General features: G+C 50.3%; 1 protein-coding gene across 3 annotated transcripts in view; it reads right to left on the bottom strand.

Annotated features, from left to right (window-relative positions):
* CCDC180 (coiled-coil domain containing 180) overlaps positions 1-18,012 on the bottom strand; it is a 187,027-nt gene that overhangs the window by 154,242 nt on the left and 14,773 nt on the right. The window lies entirely within an intron of this gene.

The raw sequence follows: 18,012 nt of genomic DNA, 5'->3' as shown, positions 1-18,012 counted from the left end.
CACTAGAACGATAATGCCCGATTTCATCCAATTTCGGGCATTCGGGACGATATATTGGGTGAAATCGGGCATTTTGGAGGTGTATCTGATCCGATGCACGTTCCCGTGAGGGTCGGATCGGCTCCCCTAGATCGTTAGTGCTGCACTCGTGATATGTCGGTTCCCGCAGGCATGGCTGGGATCGCATAAGATATATCACATGCAGAATGTACCAAATCATATGGAATCGTATGGAAGCACTCCCGGAAAGCTCCCGGGAGAGTTCAAGGGAAATCGCCTCCAACTTCAGCCTCAGGACATATCGTTGTAGTGTATTGGGCCCTTAAGGTCAAAGGAAATAACAATGTCTGATGCAGAGGCATCACTGGGAGCAGTCACACCAGGTGCACTTAAAAGCCCGCCATGTGCAGATGAAAATAAGATTTTACTCACCGGTAAATCTATTTCTCGTAGTCCGTAGTGGATGCTGGGAACTCCGAAAGGACCATGGGGAATAGCGGCTCCGCAGGAGACTGGGCACAACTAAAGAAAGCTTTTAGGTCACCTTGTGTGCACTGGCTCCTCCCACTATGACCCTCCTCCAAGCCTCAGTTAGGACACTGTGCCCGGACGAGCTGACATAATAAGGAAGGATTTTGAATCCCGGGTAAGACTCTTACCAGCCACACCAATCACACTGTATAACTCGTGATACAATACCCAGTTTAACAGTATGAAAACAACTGAGCCTCTCAACAGATGGCTCAACAATAACCCTTTAGTTAACAGTAACTATGTACAAGTATTGCAGACAATCCGCACTTGGGACGGGCGCCCAGCATCCACTACGGACTACGAGAAATAGATTTACCGGTGAGTAAAATCTTATTTTCTCTGACGTCCTAGTGGATGCTGGGAACTCCGAAAGGACCATGGGGATTATACCAAAGCTCCCAAACGGGCGGGAGAGTGCGGATGACTCTGCAGCACCGAATGAGAGAACTCAAGGTCCTCCTCAGCCAGGGTATCAAATCTGTAGAATTTTGCAAACGTGTTTGCCCCTGACCAAGTAGCAGCTCGGCAAAGTTGTAAAGCCGAGACCCCTCGGGCAGCCGCCCAAGATGAGCCCACCTTCCTTGTGGAATGGGCTTTTACTGATTTAGGATGCGGCAGTCCAGCCGCAGAATGCGCCTGCTGAATTGTGCTACAAATCCAGCGAGCAATAGTCTGCTTAGAAGCAGGAGCACCCAGCTTGTTGGGTGCATACAGGATAAATAGCGAGTCAGTTTTCCTGACTCCAGCCGTTCTGGAAACATAAATTTTCAAGGCCCTGACTACGTCCAGCAACTTGGAATCCTCCAAGTCCCTAGTAGCCGCAGGCACCACAATAGGTTGGTTCAAGTGAAAAGCTGATACCACCTTAGGGAGAAACTGAAGACGAGTCCTCAATTCTGCCCTATCCATATGGAAAATCAGATAAGGGCTTTTACATGACAAAGCCGCCAATTCTGACACACGCCTGGCCGAAGCCAAGGCCAATAACATGACCACTTTCCACGTGAGATATTTTAGATCCACGGTTTTTAGTGGCTCACACCAATGTGATTTTAAGAAACTCAACACCACGTGTTATATGCAGCACTCCCTTCACAAACGTCTGAACTTCAGGCAATGAAGCCAGTTCTTTCTGAAAGAAAATCGACAGAGCCGAGATCTGTACCTTAATGGAGCCTAATTTCAGGCCCATAGTCACTCCTGCTTGTAGGAAATGCAGAAATCGACCTAGTTGAAATTCCTCTGTTGGGGCCTTTTTGGCCTCACACCAAGCAATATATTTCCGCCATATGCGGTGATAATGCTTTGCAGTTACATCTTTCCTGGCTTTAATCAGCGTAGGAATGACTTCCTCCGGAATGCCCTTTTCCTTCAGGATCCGGCGTTCAACCGCCATGCCGTCAAACGCAGCCGCGGTAAGTCTTGGAACAGACTGCTGCAGCAGGTCCTGTCTGAGCGGCAGAGGCCATGGGTCCTCTGAGATCATCTCTTGAAGTTCCGGGTACCACGCTCGTCTTGGCCAATCCGGAACCACGAGTATTGGGGGTAATTCCAAGTTGATCGCAGCAGGATTTTTGATAGCAATTGGGCAAAACCATGTGCACTGCAGGGGAGGCAGATATAACATGTGCAGAAAGAGTTAGATTTGGGTGGGTTATTTTATTTCTGTGCAGGGTAAATACTGGCTGCTTTATTTTTACACTGCAAATTAGATTGCAGATTGAACACACCCCACCCAAATCTAACTCTCTCTGCACATGTTATATCTGCCTCCCCTGCAGTGCACATGGTTTTGCCCAATTGCTAACAAAAATCATGCTGCGATCAACTTGGAATTACCCCCATTGTTCTTACTCCTCGTTTTCTTATTATTCTCAGTACCCTTGGTATGAGAGGCAGAGGAGGGAACACATAAACTGACTGGTACACCCACGGTGTCACCAGAGCGTCCACAGCTATCGCCTGAGGGTCCCTTGACCTGGCGCAATATCTCTCTAGTTTTTTGTTTAGGCGGGACGCCATCATGTCCACTTGTGGACGTTCCCATCGATTTACAATCAGCGTGAAGACTTCTGGATGAAGTCCCCACTCTCCCGGGTGGAGGTCGTGCCTGCTGAGAAAGTCTGCTTCCCAGTTGTCCACTCCCGGAATGAACACTGCTGACAGTGCTAGTACGTGATTTTCCGCCCATCGGAGAATCCTTGTGGCTTCTGCCATTGCCATCCTGCTTCTTGTGCCGCCCTGTCGATTTACATGGGCGACTGCCGTGATGTTGTCTGACTGGATCAGTACCGACTGGTTTTGAAGCAGAGGCCTTGCCTGACTTAGGGCGTTGTAAATGGCCCTTAGTTCCAGAATATTTATGTGTAGGGAAGTCTCCTGACTCGACCATAGTCTTGGAAGTTTCTTCCCTGTGTGACTGCCCCCCAGCCCCGAAGGCTGGCATCCGTGGTCACCAGGACCCAGTCCTGTATGCCGAATCTGCGGCCCTCTAGAAGATGGGCACTCTGCAGCCACCACAGCAGAGACACCCTGGTTCTTGGACACAGGGTTATCAGGCGATGCATCTGAAGATGCGATCCGGACCACTGGTCCAACAGGTCCCACTGAAAGATTCTGGCATGGAACCTGCCGAAAGGAATTGCTTCGTAAGAAGCCACCATCTTTCCCAGGACCCGCGTGCAGTGATGCACCGATACCTGTTTCGGTTTCAGGAGGTCTCTGACTAGAGATGACAGCTCCTTGGCTTTCTCCTCCGGGAGAAACACGTTTTTCTGGACTGTGTCCAGGATCATACCCAGGAACAGTAGACGTGTCGTCGGAACCAGCTGTGATTTTGGAATATTCAGAATCCAACCGTGCTGGTGTAGCACCTCCTGAGATAGTGCTACTCCCACCAACAACTGCTCCTTGGACCTCGCCTTTATTAGGAGATCGTCCAAGTACGGGATAATTAAAACTCCCTTTCTTCGAAGGAGTATCATCATTTCCGTCATCACTTTGGTAAACACCCTCGGTGCCGTGGAGAGTCCAAACGGCAGCGTCTGGAATTGGTAATGGCAATCCTGTACCACAAATCTGAGGTACTCCTGGTGAGGATAGTAAATGGGGACATGCAGGTAAGCATCCTTGATGTCCAGGGATACCATGTAATCCCCCTCGTCCAGGCTTGCAATAACCGCCCTGAGCGATTCCATCTTGAACTTGAATTTTTTTATGTATGTGTTCAAGGATTTAAAATTTAAAATGGGTCTCACCGAACCGTCCGGTTTCGGTACCACAAACAGTGTGGAATAGTAACCCCGTCCTTGTTGAAGTAGGGGCACCTTGACTATCACCTGCTGGGAATACAGCTTGTGAATTGCCTCTAGCACAGCCTCCCTGCCTGAGGGAGTTGTCGGCAAGGCAGATTTTAGGAACCGGTGGGGTGGAGACGCCTCGAATTCCAGTTTGTACCCTTGAGATACTATTTGCAGGATCCAGGGATCCACCTGTGAGCGAGCCCACTGATCGCTGAAATTTTTGAGGCGGCCCCCCACCGTACCTGGCTCCGCCTGTGGAGCCCCACCGTCATGCGGCGGACTTGGAAGAAGCGGGGGAGGACTTTTGCTCCTGGGAACCTGCTGTTTGTTGCAGCCTTTTTCCCCTACCTCTGCCTCTGGACAGAAAGGACCCGCCTTTTCCACGCCTGTTTTTCTGAGTCCGAAAGGACTGTACCTGATAAAACGGCGCCTTTTTAGGCTGTGAGGGAACATGGGGTAAAAATGCTGACTTCCCAGCAGTTGCTGTGGAAACTAGGTCCGAGAGACCATCCCCGAATAACTCCTCACCCTTATAAGGCAAAACTTCCATGTGCCTTTTTGAATCTGCATCCCCTGTCCACTGGCGAGTCCATAAGCCTCTCCTAGCAGAAATGGACAGTGCACTTATTTTAGATGCCAGCCGGCAGATCTCCCTCTGTGCATCTCTCATGTATAAGACTGAGTCTTTTATATGCTCTATGGTTAGCAGAATAGTGTCCCTGTCTAGGGTGTCAATATTTTCTGACAGGGAATCTGACCACGCAGCGGCAGCACTGCACATCCATGCTGACGCAATAGCAGGTCTAAGTATAATGCCTGAGTGTGTATATACAGACTTCAGGATAGCCTCCTGCTTTCTATCAGCAGGTTCCTTGAGGGCGGCCGTATCCGGAGACGGTAGTGCCACCTTTTTAGACAAACGTGTGAGCGCTTTATCCACCCTAGGTGGTGTCTCCCAACGTGACCTATCCTCTGGCGGGAAAGGGAACGCCATTAGTAACTTCTTAGAGATTACCAATCTTTTATCAGGGAAAGCCCACGCTTCTTCACACACTTCATTTAATTCTTCTGATGGGGGAAAGACTACGGGTAGTTTTTTCTCCCCAAACATAATACCCTTTTTAGTGGTACCTGGGTTTATATCAGAAATTTGTAACACCTCTTTCATTGCTTCAATCATGCAACGAATGGCCTTAGTGGACATTAGACTAGACTCATCGTCGTCGACACTGGTGTCAGTATCCGTGTCGACATCCGCGTCTGCCATCTGAGGTAGCGGGCGTTTTAGAGCCCCCGAAGGCCTTTGAGACACCTGGACAGGCACGAGCTGAGAAGCCGGCTGTCCCGCATTTGGCATGTCGTCAAATTTTTTGTGTAAGGAGTCGACGCGTGCACGCAATTCCTTCCATAAGTCCATCCACTCAGGTGTCTGCCCCGCAGGGGGTGACATCCCTTCTATATGCATCTGCTCCGCCTCCACATCATTATCCTCATCAAACATGTCGACACAGCCGTACCGACACACCGCACACACACAGGGAATGCTCTAACAGAGGACAGGACCCACAAAAGCCCTTTGGGGAGACAGAGTGAGAGTATGCCAGCACACACCAGAGCGCTATATAATGCAGGGACTAACTGAATTATGTCCCCTATAGCTGCTGTTATATATACTGCGCCTAAATTTAGTGCCCCCCCTCTCTTTTTTACCCTTTTCTGTAGTGTAGACTGCAGGGGAGAGCCAGGGAGCTTCCTTCCAGCGGAGCTGTGAGGGAGAAATGGCGCCAGTGTGCTGAAGGAGATAGCCCCGCCCCTTTTTCGCGGACTATTCTCCCGCTTTTTTTCTGGATTCTGGCAGGGGTAATTATCACATATATAGCCTCTGGGGCCATATATTGTGGTATTTTTGCCAGCCAAGGTCTTTTTATTGCTGCTCAGGGCGCCCCCCCCTAGCGCCCTGCACCCTCAGTGACCGGAGTGTGAAGTGTGTATGAGGAGCAATGGCGCACAGCTGCAGTGCTGTGCGCTACCTTGGTGAAGACTGATGTCTTCTGCCGCCGATTTTCCGGACCTCTTCTTACTTCTGGCTCTGTAAGGGGGACGGCGGCGCGGCTCCGGGACCGAACACCAAGGCCAGTTCCATGCGGTCGGCCCCTCTGGAGCTAATGGTGTCCAGTAGCCTAAGAAGCCCAAGCTAGCTGCAAGCAGGTAGGTTCGCTTCTTCTCCCCTTAGTCCCTCGCTGCAGTGAGCCTGTTGCCAGCAGGTCTCACTGTAAAATAAAAACCTAAATATATACTTTCTTTCTAGAAGCTCAGGAGAGCCCCTAGTGTGCATCCAACCTCGGCCGGGCACAAAATCTAACTGAGGCTTGGAGGAGGGTCATAGTGGGAGGAGCCAGTGCACACCAGGTGACCTAAAAGCTTTCTTTAGTTGTGCCCAGTCTCCTGCGGAGCCGCTATTCCCCATGGTCCTTTCGGAGTTCCCAGCATCCACTAGGACGTCAGAGAAAAGGGGGCGTGGTCCCCTGAAAATAAGAATTTACTCACCGGTAATTCTATTTCTCGTAGTCCGTAGTGGATGCTGGGAACTCCGTAAGGACCATGGGGAATAGACGGGCTCCGCAGGAGACTGGGCACTCTAAAAGAAAGATTAGGTACTATCTGGTGTGCACTGGCTCCTCCCTCTATGCCCCTCCTCCAGACCTCAGTTAGGGAAACTGTGCCCGGAAGAGCTGACACAACAAGGAAAGGATTTGGAATCCAGGGTAAGACTCATACCAGCCACACTGTACAACTTGTGATAACCATAGCCAGTTAACAGTATGAATAACAACTGAGCCTCATTTAACGGATGGCTCATAACAATAACCCTTTAGTTAAGCAATAACTATATACATGTATTGCAGAGAGTCCGCACTTGGGACGGGCGCCCAGCATCCACTACGGACTACGAGAAATAGAATTACCGGTGAGTAAATTCTTATTTTCTCTGACGTCCTAGTGGATGCTGGGAACTCCGTAAGGACCATGGGGATTATACCAAAGCTCCCAAACGGGCGGGAGAGTGCGGATGACTCTGCAGCACCGCATGAGCAAACTCAAGGTCCTCCTCAGTCAGGGTATCAAACTTGTAGAACTTAGCAAACTTGTTTGACTCCGACCAAGTAGCAGCTCGGCAAAGCTGTAAAGCCGAGACCCCTCGGGCAGCCGCCCAAGAAGAGCCCACCTTCCTTGTGGAATGGGCTTTCACCGATTTTGGATGCGGCAATCCAGCCGCAGAGTGAACCCGCTGAATCGTGCTATAGATCCAGCGAGCAATAGTCTGCTTCGAAGCAGGAGCGCCAACCTTGTTGGCTGCATACAGAATAAACAGCGAGTCAGACTTTCTGACTCCCGCCGTTCTGGAAACATAAATTTTCAAAGCCCGGACTACGTCCAGCAACTTGGAATCCTCCAAGTCCCTAGTAGCCGCAGGCACCACAATAGGTTGGTTCAAATGAAACGATGATACCACCCTAGGGAGAAATTGGGGACGAGTCCTCAATTCTGCCCTGTCCATATGGAAGATCAGATAAGGGTTTTACATGACAAAACCGCCAATTCTGACACACGCCTAGCCGAAGCTAAGGCCAATAGCATGACCACTTTCCACGTGAGATATTTTAGCTCCACGGTCTTAAGTGGCTCAAACCAGAGGGATTTCAGGAAATCCAACACAACTTTAAGATCCCAAGGTGCCACCGGTGGCACAAAAAGGTGGCTGAATATGCAGCACCCCCGGAACAACGTCCGAACTTCAGGCAGTGAAGCCAGTTCTTTTTGAGAGAAAATGGATAGGGCCGAAATCTTGACCTTTATGGATCCTAATTTTAGGCCCATAGTCACTCCTGACTGTAGGAAGTGCAGGAATCGACCCCGCTGGAATTCCTCTGTAGGGCCTTCCCGGCCTCACACCAAGCAACCTATTTTCGCTATATACAGTGAAAAATAAGAATTTACTTACCGATAATTCTATTTCTCATAGTCCGTAGTGGATGCTGGGAACTCCGTAAGGACCATGGGGAATAGCGGCTCCGCAGGAGACTGGGCACAAAAGTAAAGCTTTAGGACTACCTGGTGTGCACTGGCTCTTCCCCCTATGACCCTCCTCCAAGCCTCAGTTAGGATACTGTGCCCGGACGAGCGTACACAATAAGGAAGGATTTATGAATCCCGGGTAAGACTCATACCAGCCACACCAATCACACCGTACAACCTGTGATCTGAACCCAGTTAACAGCATGATAACAGAGGAGCCTCTGGAAAGATGGCTCACAACCACAATAACCCGATTTTTGTAACAATAACTATGTACAAGTATTGCAGACAATCCGCACTTGGGATGGGCGCCCAGCATCCACTACGGACTATGAGAAATAGAATTATCGGTAAGTAAATTCTTATTTTCTCTGACGTCCTAGTGGATGCTGGGAACTCCGTAAGGACCATGGGGATTATACCAAAGCTCCCAAACGGGCGGGAGAGTGCGGATGACTCTGCAGCACCGAATGAGAGAACTCCAGGTCCTCCTCAGCCAGGGTATCAAATTTGTAGAATTTAGCAAACGTGTTTGCCCCTGACCAAGTAGCTGCTCGGCAAAGTTGTAAAGCCGAGACCCCTCGGGCAGCCGCCCAAGATGAGCCCACTTTCCGTGTGGAATGGGCTTTTACAGATTTTGGCTGTGGCAGGCCTGCCACAGAATGTGCAAGCTGAATTGTGCTACAAATCCAACGAGCAATAGTCTGCTTAGAAGCAGGAGCACCCAGCTTGTTGGGTGCATACAGGATAAACAGCGAGTCAGATTTTCTGACTCCAGCCGTCCTGGAAACATATACTTTCAGGGCCCTGACTACGTCCAGAAACTTGGAGTCCTCCAAGTCCCTAGTAGCCGCAGGTACCACAATAGGCTGGTTCAAGTGAAACGCTGAAACCACCTTAGGGAGAAATTGAGGATGAGTCCTCAATTCCGCCCTGTCTGAATGGAAGATCAGATAAGGGCCTTTACAGGATAAAGCCCGCCAATTCTGACACGCGCCTGGCCGAGGCCAGGGCCAACAACATGACCACTTTCCATGTGAGATATTTTAACTCCACAGATTCAAGTGGTTCAAACCAATGTGACTTTAGGAACCCCAAAACTACATTGAGATCCCAAGGTGCCACTGGAGGCACAAAAGGAGGCTGTATATGCAGTACCCCTTTTACAAACGTCTGAACTTCAGGAACTGAAGCTAGTTCTTTCTGGAAGAAAATTGACAGGGCCGAAATTTGAACCTTAATGGACCCCAATTTTAGGCACATAGACACTCCTGTTTACAGGAAATGCAGGAATCGACCTAGTTGAAAATTCCTCCATCGGGGCCTTACTGGCCTCACACCCCGCAACTTATTTTCGCCAAATGCGGTGATAATGCTTTGCGGTTACATCCTTCCTGGCTTGATCAGGGTAGGGATGACTTCATCCGGAATGCCTTTTTCCTTCAGGATCCGGCGTTCAACCGCCCTGCCGTTAAACGCAGCCGCGGTAAGTCTTGGAATAGACAGGGTCCTTGCTGGAGCAGGTCCCTTCTTAGAGGTAGAGGCCACGGGTCCTCAGTGAGCATCTCTTGAAGTTCCGGGTACCAAGTCCTTCTTGGCCAATCCGGAGCCACGAGTATAGTTCTTACTCCCCTCCGTCTTATAATTCTCAGTACTTTTGGTATGAGAGAAAGAGGAGGGAACACATACACTGACTGGTACACCCACGGTGTTACCAGAGCGTCCACAGCTATTGCCTGAGGGTCCCTTGACCTGGCGCAATACCTGTCCAATTTTTTTGTTTAGGCGGGACGCCATCATGTCCACCTTTGGTTTTTCCCAATGGTTTACAAGCATGTGGAAGACTTCTGGGTGAAGTCCCCACTCTCCCGGGTGGAGGCCGTGCCTGCTGAGGAAGTCTGCTTCCCAGTTGTCCACTCCCGGAATGAATACTGCTGACAGTGCTATCACATGATTTTCCGCCCAGCGAAGAATCCTTGCAGCTTCTGCCATTGACTGCTTCTTGTGCCACCCTGTCTGTTTACGTGGGTGACTGCCGTGATGTTGTCCGACTGGATCAACACCGGCTGACCTTGAAGCAGAGGTCTTGCTAAGCTGAGAGCATTGTAAATGGCCCTTAGCTCCAGGATATTTATGTGAAATGATGTCTCCAGGCTTGACCATAAGCCCTGGAAATTTCTTCCCTGTGTGACTGCTCCCCAGCCTCGCAGGCTGGCATCCGTGGTCACCAGGACCGAGTCCTGAATGCCGAATCTGCGGCCCTCTAGAAGATGAGCACTCTGCAACCACCACAGGAGGGACACCCTTGTCCTTGGTGACCGGGTTATCCGCTGATGTATCTTAAGATGCGACCCGGACCATTTGTCCTGCAGGTCCCACTGGAAAGTTCTTGCGTGGAATCTGCCGAATGGCTTTGCTTCGTAGGAAGCTACCATTTTTCCCAGAACCCTTGTGCATTGATGCACTGAGACTTGGCTCGGTTTTAGGAGGTTCCTGACTAGCTCGGATAACTCCCTGGCTCTCTCCTCCGGGAGAAACACCTTTTTCTGAACTGTGTCCAGAATCATCCCTAGGAACAGAAGATGAGTCGTCGGAACCAGCTGCGATTTTGGAATATTGAGAATCCAACCGTGCTGTCGCAACACTACCTGAGATAGTGCTACACCGACCTCCAACTGTTCCCAGGATCTTACCCTTATCAGGAGATCGTCCAAGTAAGGGATAACTAAAACTCCCTTCCTTCGAAGGAGTATCATCATTTCGGCCATTACCTTGGTAAAGACCCGGGGTGCCGTGGACCATCCAAACGGCAGCGTCTGAAACTGATAGTGACAGTTCTGTACCACAAACCTGAGGTACCCTTGGTGAGAAGGGTAAATTTGGACATGAAGGTAAGCATCCTTGATGTCCAGAGACACCATGTAGTCCCCTTCTCTTGAATTTGAACCTCTGTATGTAAGTGTTCAAAGATTTTAGATTTAAAATCGGTCTCACCGAGCCGTCCGGCTTCGGTACCACAACAGTGTGGAGTAATACCCCTTTCCCTGTTGCAGGAGGGGTACCTTGATTATCACCTGCTGGGAATACAGCTTGTGAATGGCTTCCAAAACTGCCTCCCTGTCTGCTTGTAAAGCCCCAGCGTCATACTGAGGGCTTGGCAGAGGCGGGAGAGGGCTTCTGTTCCTGGGAACTGGCTGATTTCTGCAGCCGTTTCCCTCTCCCTCTGTCACGGGGCAGAAATGAGGAACCTTTTGCCCACGTGCCCTTATGGGAACGAGAGGACTGTGCCTGATAATACGGCGTCTTCTTATGTTGAGAGGCGACCTGGGGTAAAAACGTGGATTTCCCAGCTGTTGCCGTGGCCACCAGGTCTGAAAGACCGACCCCAAATAACTCCTCCCCTTTATAAGGCAATACTTCCATATGCCATTTGGAATCCGCATCACCTGACCACTGTCGTGTCCATAACCCTCTTCTGGCAGAAATGGACAGCGCACTTACTCTTGATGCCAGTCGGCAAATATCCCGCTGTGCATCACACATATATAGAAATGCATCTTTTAAATGCTCTACAGGCAATAATATACTGTCCCTATCTAGGGTATCAATATTTTCAGTCAGGGAATCCGACCACGCCAACCCAGCACTGCACATCCAGGCTGAGGCGATTGCTGGTCGCAGTATAACACCAGTATGTGTGTAAATACATTTTAGGATACCCTCCTGCTTTCTATCAGCAGGATCCTTAAGGGCGGCCATCTCAGGAGAGGGTAGAGCCCTTGTTTTGACAAGCGTGTGAGCGCTTTATCCACCCTAGGGGGTGTTTCCCAACGCACCCTAACCTCTGGCGGGAAAGGATATAATGCCAATAACTCTTTAGAAATTATCAGTTTTTTATCGGGGGAAACCCACGCTTCATCACACACCTCATTTAATTTCTCAGATTCAGGAAAACTACAGGTAGTTTTTCCTCACCGAACATAATACCCCTATTGGTGGTACTCGTATTATCAGAAATGTGTAAAACATTTTTCATTGCCTCAATCATGTAACGTGTGGCCCTACTGGAAGTCATATTTGTCTCTTCACCGTCGACACTGGAGTCAGTATCCGTGTCGGCGTCTGTATTTGCCATCTGAGGTAACGGGCGCTTTAGAGCCCCTGACGGCCTATGAGACGTCTGGACAGGCACAAGCTGAGTAGCCGGCTGTCTCATGTCAATCACTGTCTTTTGTAAAGAGCTGACACTGTCATGTAATTCCTTCCAGCAGTTCATCCACTCAGGTGTCGACCCCCTAGGGGGTGACATCCCTATTACAGGCAATTTGCTCCGCCTCCACATAATTTTCCTCCTCATACATGTCGACACAAACGTACCGACACACAGCACACACACAGGGAATGCTCTGATAGAGGACAGGACCCCACTAGCCCTTTGGGGAGACAGAGGGAGAGTTTGCCAGCACACACCAGAGCGCTATATATATACAGGGATAACCTTATATAAATGTTTTTCCCCTTATAGCTGCTGTATTGTTTATACTGCGCCTAATTAGTGCCCCCCTCTCTTTTTTAACCCTTTCTGCAGTGTAGTGACTGCAGGGGAGAGCCAGGGAGCTTCCCTCCAACGGAGCTGTGAGGGAAAATGGCGCCAGTGTGCTGAGGAGATAGGCTCCGCCCCTTTCTCGGCGGCCTTTTCTCCCGTTTTTCAGTGTAATCTGGCAGGGGTTAAAATTCATCCATATAGCCCTGGGGGCTATATGTGATGTATTTTCGCCAGCCAAGGTGTTTTTATTGCTGCTCAGGGCGCCCCCCCCTAGCGCCCTGCACCCTCAGTGACCGAAGTGTGAAGTGTGCTGAGGAGCAATGGCGCACAGCTGCAGTGCTGTGCGCTACCTTGGTGAAGACAGGATGTCTTCTGCCGCCGATTTTCCGGACCTCTTCTTGCTTCTGGCTCTGTAAGGGGGCCGGCGGCGCGGCTCTGGGACCGGACTCCATGGCTGGGCCTGTGTTCGATCCCTCTGGAGCTAATGGTGTCCAGTAGCCTAAGAAGCCCAATCCACTCTGCACGCAGGTGAGTTCGCTTCTTCTCCCCTTAGTCCCTCGATGCAGTGAGCCTGTTGCCAGCAGGTCTCACTGAAAATAAAAAACCTAAAACTAAACTTTTCACTAAGCAGCTCAGGAGAGCCCCTAGTGTGCACCCTTCTCGTTCGGGCACAAAAATCTAACTGAGGCTTGGAGGAGGGTCATAGGGGGAGGAGCCAGTGCACACCAGGTAGTCCTAAAGCTTTACTTTTAAGCCCAGTCTCCTGCGGAGCCGCTATTCCCCATGGGCCTTACGGAGTTCCCAGCATCCACTAGGACGTCAGAGAAAAGTCTTGCTGTCACGTCTTTCCTAGCCTTTATCAGCGTAGGAATAACTGCATCCGGAATGCCCTTTTCCGCTATGATCCGGCGTTAAACCACCATGCCGTCAAATGCAGCCGCGGTAAGTCTTGGAACAGACAGGGCCCCTGTTGCAACATGTCCTGTCTGAGAGGCAGAAGCCCCGAGTCCTCTGAGAGCATTTCTTGCAGCTCCGGGTACCGAGTCCTTCTTGGCCCATTCGGAGCAAAGAATATTGTTCTCACTCCTCCTTTTATTACAATTCTCAGCCCTTGGGTATGAGAGGAAGAGGAGGGAATACATAGACCGACTGTAACACCCACGGTGTTACTAGTGCGACCACAGCTATCACCTGAGGGTCCCTTGACCCGGCTTAAAACCTTTTTTAGCTTTTTATTGAGGTGGGACGCCATCCAGTCCACCTGAGGCAGTTCCCATCAATTTGCAAACTGCGTGAAGACTTCCTGATGAAGTCCCCACTTTCCCGGGTAGAGGTCGTGCCTGCTGAGGAAGTCTGCTTCCCAGTTGTCCACTCCCGAAATGAACACTGCTGACAGTGCGCTTACTTGATTCTCCGCCCAGCAAAGAATTCTGGTGGCTTCTACCCTCGCCACCCTGCTCCTTGTGCCGCCTTGGCGGTTTACATGAACCCCTGCGGTCTGACTGGATCAGAACCGGTTGGTCGCGAAGCAGGATCTCCGCTTGACTTAGGGCGTGGTATATGGCCCTTAGTTCCAGGATATTGATGTGAAGGCAAGTCTGTTGACTTGACCACAGACCTTGGAAATTTCTTCCCTGTGTAACTGCCCCCCACCCTCGGAGGCTTGCATCCGTGGTCACCAGGATCCAGTCCTGAATGCCGAATCTGCGGCCCTCGAGAAGGTGAGCACTCTGCAGCCACCACAGGAGAGACACCCTAGCCCTGGGGGATAGGGTGATTAACCGATGCATCTGAAGAGGTGATCCGGACCACTTGTCCAGTAAGTCCCATTGGAAGGTCCTCGCATGGAACCTGCCTATGGGGATGGCCTCGTATGATGCCACCATCCTTCCCAGGACTCGAGTGCAGTGATGCACTGACACCTGTTTTGGTTTTAATAGATTCCTGACCAGTGTCATGAGCTCCTGAGCTCTCTCTATCGGGAGATAAACCCTTTTCTGGTCTGTGTCTAGGATCGTGCCTAGGAGAGGCAGATGAGCTGTAGGAACCAACTGCGACTTTGGAATATAAAGAATCCAGCCGTGTTGCCATTACACTTCCAGAGAAAGTGATACGCTGTTCAGCAACTGCTCTCTTGATCTCGCTTGTATGAGGAGATCGTCCAAGTACGTGATAATAGTGACACCTTGCTTCCGCAGGAGCACAATCATATCCGCCATTACCTTGGTTATGACAATCCCGTACCGCAATTCTGAGGTACGCCTAATGAGGTGGATAAATGGGGACATGAAGTTATGCATCCCTTATGACCCGATTCACGATAAAGTCTCCCTCTTTTTAGGCTTGCCCTGACCGCTCTTAGCGATTCCATCTTGAACTTGAACCTTCTCAGGTATATGTTCAGGGATTTTTAATTCAATATGGGTCTGACCGAACCGTCTGGTTTCGGAATTACAACATGGTCAAATAATAACACCCTCTTGATGAAGGAGGGGACCCTTGACCACCACCTGTTAAAGATACAATTTGTGAATTGCGGTTAACACTGGCTCCCCCTCATGGGGGGAAGCCCGCAGGGCCGTCGGTGAGGGGGCATCTTCTCACAGTACAGCTTGTATCCCTGAGACACAATATCTATTGCCCAGGGACCTAACAGGGAGTGAACCCACTTGTGGCTGAACTTACGAAGGCGTGTCCCCACCGGGCCTAGCTCCGCCTGTGGAGCCCCAGCGGCAGAGGTGGATTTTTGTAGGGGCCGGGGAGGACTTCTGTTCCTGGGAACTAGCTGTGTTGATCCCGGCTCTGACAAGAAAGGACTCACCTCAGACTTTCTTGTTTCTTTATTCGAAAGGCTGCATTTAATAATGTCGTGCTTTCTTAGGCTGTGCAGGAATATAAGGCAAACTAGCAGAATTATCAGCTATAGCTGTGGAGACCAGGCCCGAGAACCCTTCTCCACACAATCCTCAGCCTTCCATATGCCTCTTAAGTCGGCATCATCTGTCCAATGCATATTCTACAGGACACGTCAAGCAGAGATCGACATAGCTTTGACTCTAGGACCCAGTATACTCATGTCTCTTTGGGCATGCTTTATAACTATATATCTATCACTTAAGACAGCATCTTTAATATATTTACTAGGGTCTCAATCTCTGCTGATAAGGTACCTGTCCACGCTGCCACAGCGCTATAAACCCATGCCGACACAATCGCCGGTCTGGGTAGTATACTAGAATGTGCACGCTATCTGCAGGATCCCTGAGAATAGCAAGTGCTACCGTCTGTGCAAACAGGACTCCCCAGGGGAAGATTCTCAACATATCCTGGCCCTAGTGGGGAAAGGATACAGCCTGAGAATTCTCTTGTGGGAAGCTGCCGTCTCTTGTCTGGAGATTCCCGCTCTTTTTCCTCATGAGAGGAGGGAAATTTACCTCAGCATTCTTCCCCTTAAACATGTGTACTCTCGTGTCAGGGACAGATGAGTCATCAGTGATATGCAAATCATCTTTTATTTCAATATCATATATTGAATACCTTCTAGCCATCTTGGCTGTAACTTTGCATTATCGTAGTCGACAGTGGAGTTAAACTCCGTGTCGATACCAGTGTTTGTTATTTTGGATAGTGAACATTGTGAGACTCTGAAGGTCTCTGTGACATAGGGACAGACATGGGTAGATTTCCTGTCTGTTCCCTAACCATTTGTGCAATAAATTCACCTTAGCACTTACACATATCCAAACAGGTGTCGGAGTTGTCGAAGGGAGACACTCTCTCACATACATATCCGCTCTATCACCTCCTTAGAGGAGCCTTTTACCTCAGACATGTCGACACACGCGTACCGACACACCACACAGACAGGGGATGCTCTATTTGAAGACAGTTCCCCCACAAGGCCCTTTGGAGAGACAGAGAGAGAGTATGCCAGCACACACCCCAGCGCTATATAACCCAGGGATTACACTACAACTCAGTGTTTACCCAGTAGCTGCTGTATATACAATTTTTGCGCCTAAATTTATGTGCCCCCCCCCCTCTCTTTTCACCCTTTGTGTACCAGGATACTGTAGGGGAGAGCCTGGGGAGCTTCCTTCCAGCGGAGCTGTGAAGAGAAAATGGCGCTGGTGTGCTGAGGAAGAAGGCCCCGCCCCCTCAGCGGCGGGCTTCTGTCCTGTTTCTGACTAAAAATGGCGGGGGTTTTACACATATACAGTCACAGACTGTATTATGTGTATTTTTATGCCAAAGGTATTTTTATTGCTGCCCAGGGCGCCCCCCCCCCCCCCCAGCGCCCTGCACCCTACAGTGACCGGAGTGTGTGGTGTGCTGTGGGAGCAATGGCGCACAGCTGCGGTGCTGTGCGCTACCTTAATGAAGACAGGAGTCTTCTGCCGCCGATTTCATTGCTTCTCTTCTGTCTTCTGGCTCTGCAAGGGGGACGGCGGCGCGGCTCCGGGAACGGACGATCGAGGTCAGGCCCTGTGTTCGAACCCTCTGGAGCTAATGGTGTCCAGTAGCCTAAGAAGCACAACCTAGCTGCAAGCAGGTAGGTTTGCTTCTCTCCCCTCAGTCCCACGTAGCAGTGAGTCTGTTGCCAGCAGATCTCACTGAAAATAAATAACCTAACAAATACTTTCTTTATAGTGAACTCAGGAGAGCCCACTAGGTGCATCCAGCTCTGGCCGGGCACAGATTCTGACTGAGGTCTGGAGGAGGGGCATAGAGGGAGGAGCCAGTGCACACCAGATAGTACCTAATCGTTCTTTTAGAGTGCCCAGTCTCCTGCGGAGCCCGTCTATTCCCCATGGTCCTTACGGAGTTCCCAGCATCCACTAGGACGTCAGAGAAAAGGGGAGCGGCCTCACAGCCCAACCCAAACTTCATCACTCCGGGGGCGTGCCCAGCAGTCCCGGAGATGCTGGGCTGCCCCTGGAGACTCATCTGGCCACTGTGACGGGAAATGAGTGCCATACAATAATGTCAAAGTGCAGCACCCGGCTCCTGTCACTGAGGACAGGTCGGCATTTTGGTGTCACCCTCTCGGTGAGCGACACTCGGGTGCACCCTGGGCCTGCACCCTCCTAGTAATGCCTCTAGTCAGCTGCCGAGGTCGAGTGTACATGCTCCCCTATTGCATACACGGTAAAAAATTTGTAGATGCAACTGAATGCGTACTGCTCTGCAGCTGCCTCACTTCCAGATCATGCACAGTGTGAAAGCACGCACGATACGTTCCGCAAACAGGCGTACATTCAGCTCAGCATCAGGACCAAGATGATTTATTTTAGCTAATAATGTTATAACTACCTTGAAGCCTTAATAAAGAATTATCAGTGCGCCTACACTTTCTCATGGTGATTGGGAGTCACCGCTGGAAGTCCCGTGATTGCATCAACGCTGTTTCCATAGTAACAGTACACTTCCATCTGTCAGTGTAAGCACTTTGACGTTCCGTAATGAGATACCCATTCTGTCATATTAGCACCAGTTATGATGTGAAATGCTCTATAAACAAATCACTGCAGTCAGATCTGATCAGAGAGCACA

The sequence above is a fragment of the Pseudophryne corroboree genome, chromosome 8 (genome assembly GCF_028390025.1).
Source record: "Pseudophryne corroboree isolate aPseCor3 chromosome 8, aPseCor3.hap2, whole genome shotgun sequence".
Lineage (NCBI taxonomy): Eukaryota > Metazoa > Chordata > Amphibia > Anura > Myobatrachidae > Pseudophryne > Pseudophryne corroboree.
The sequence above is the reverse complement of the archived record's forward strand: the minus strand, read 5'-3'. Positions and strand labels throughout refer to the sequence as shown.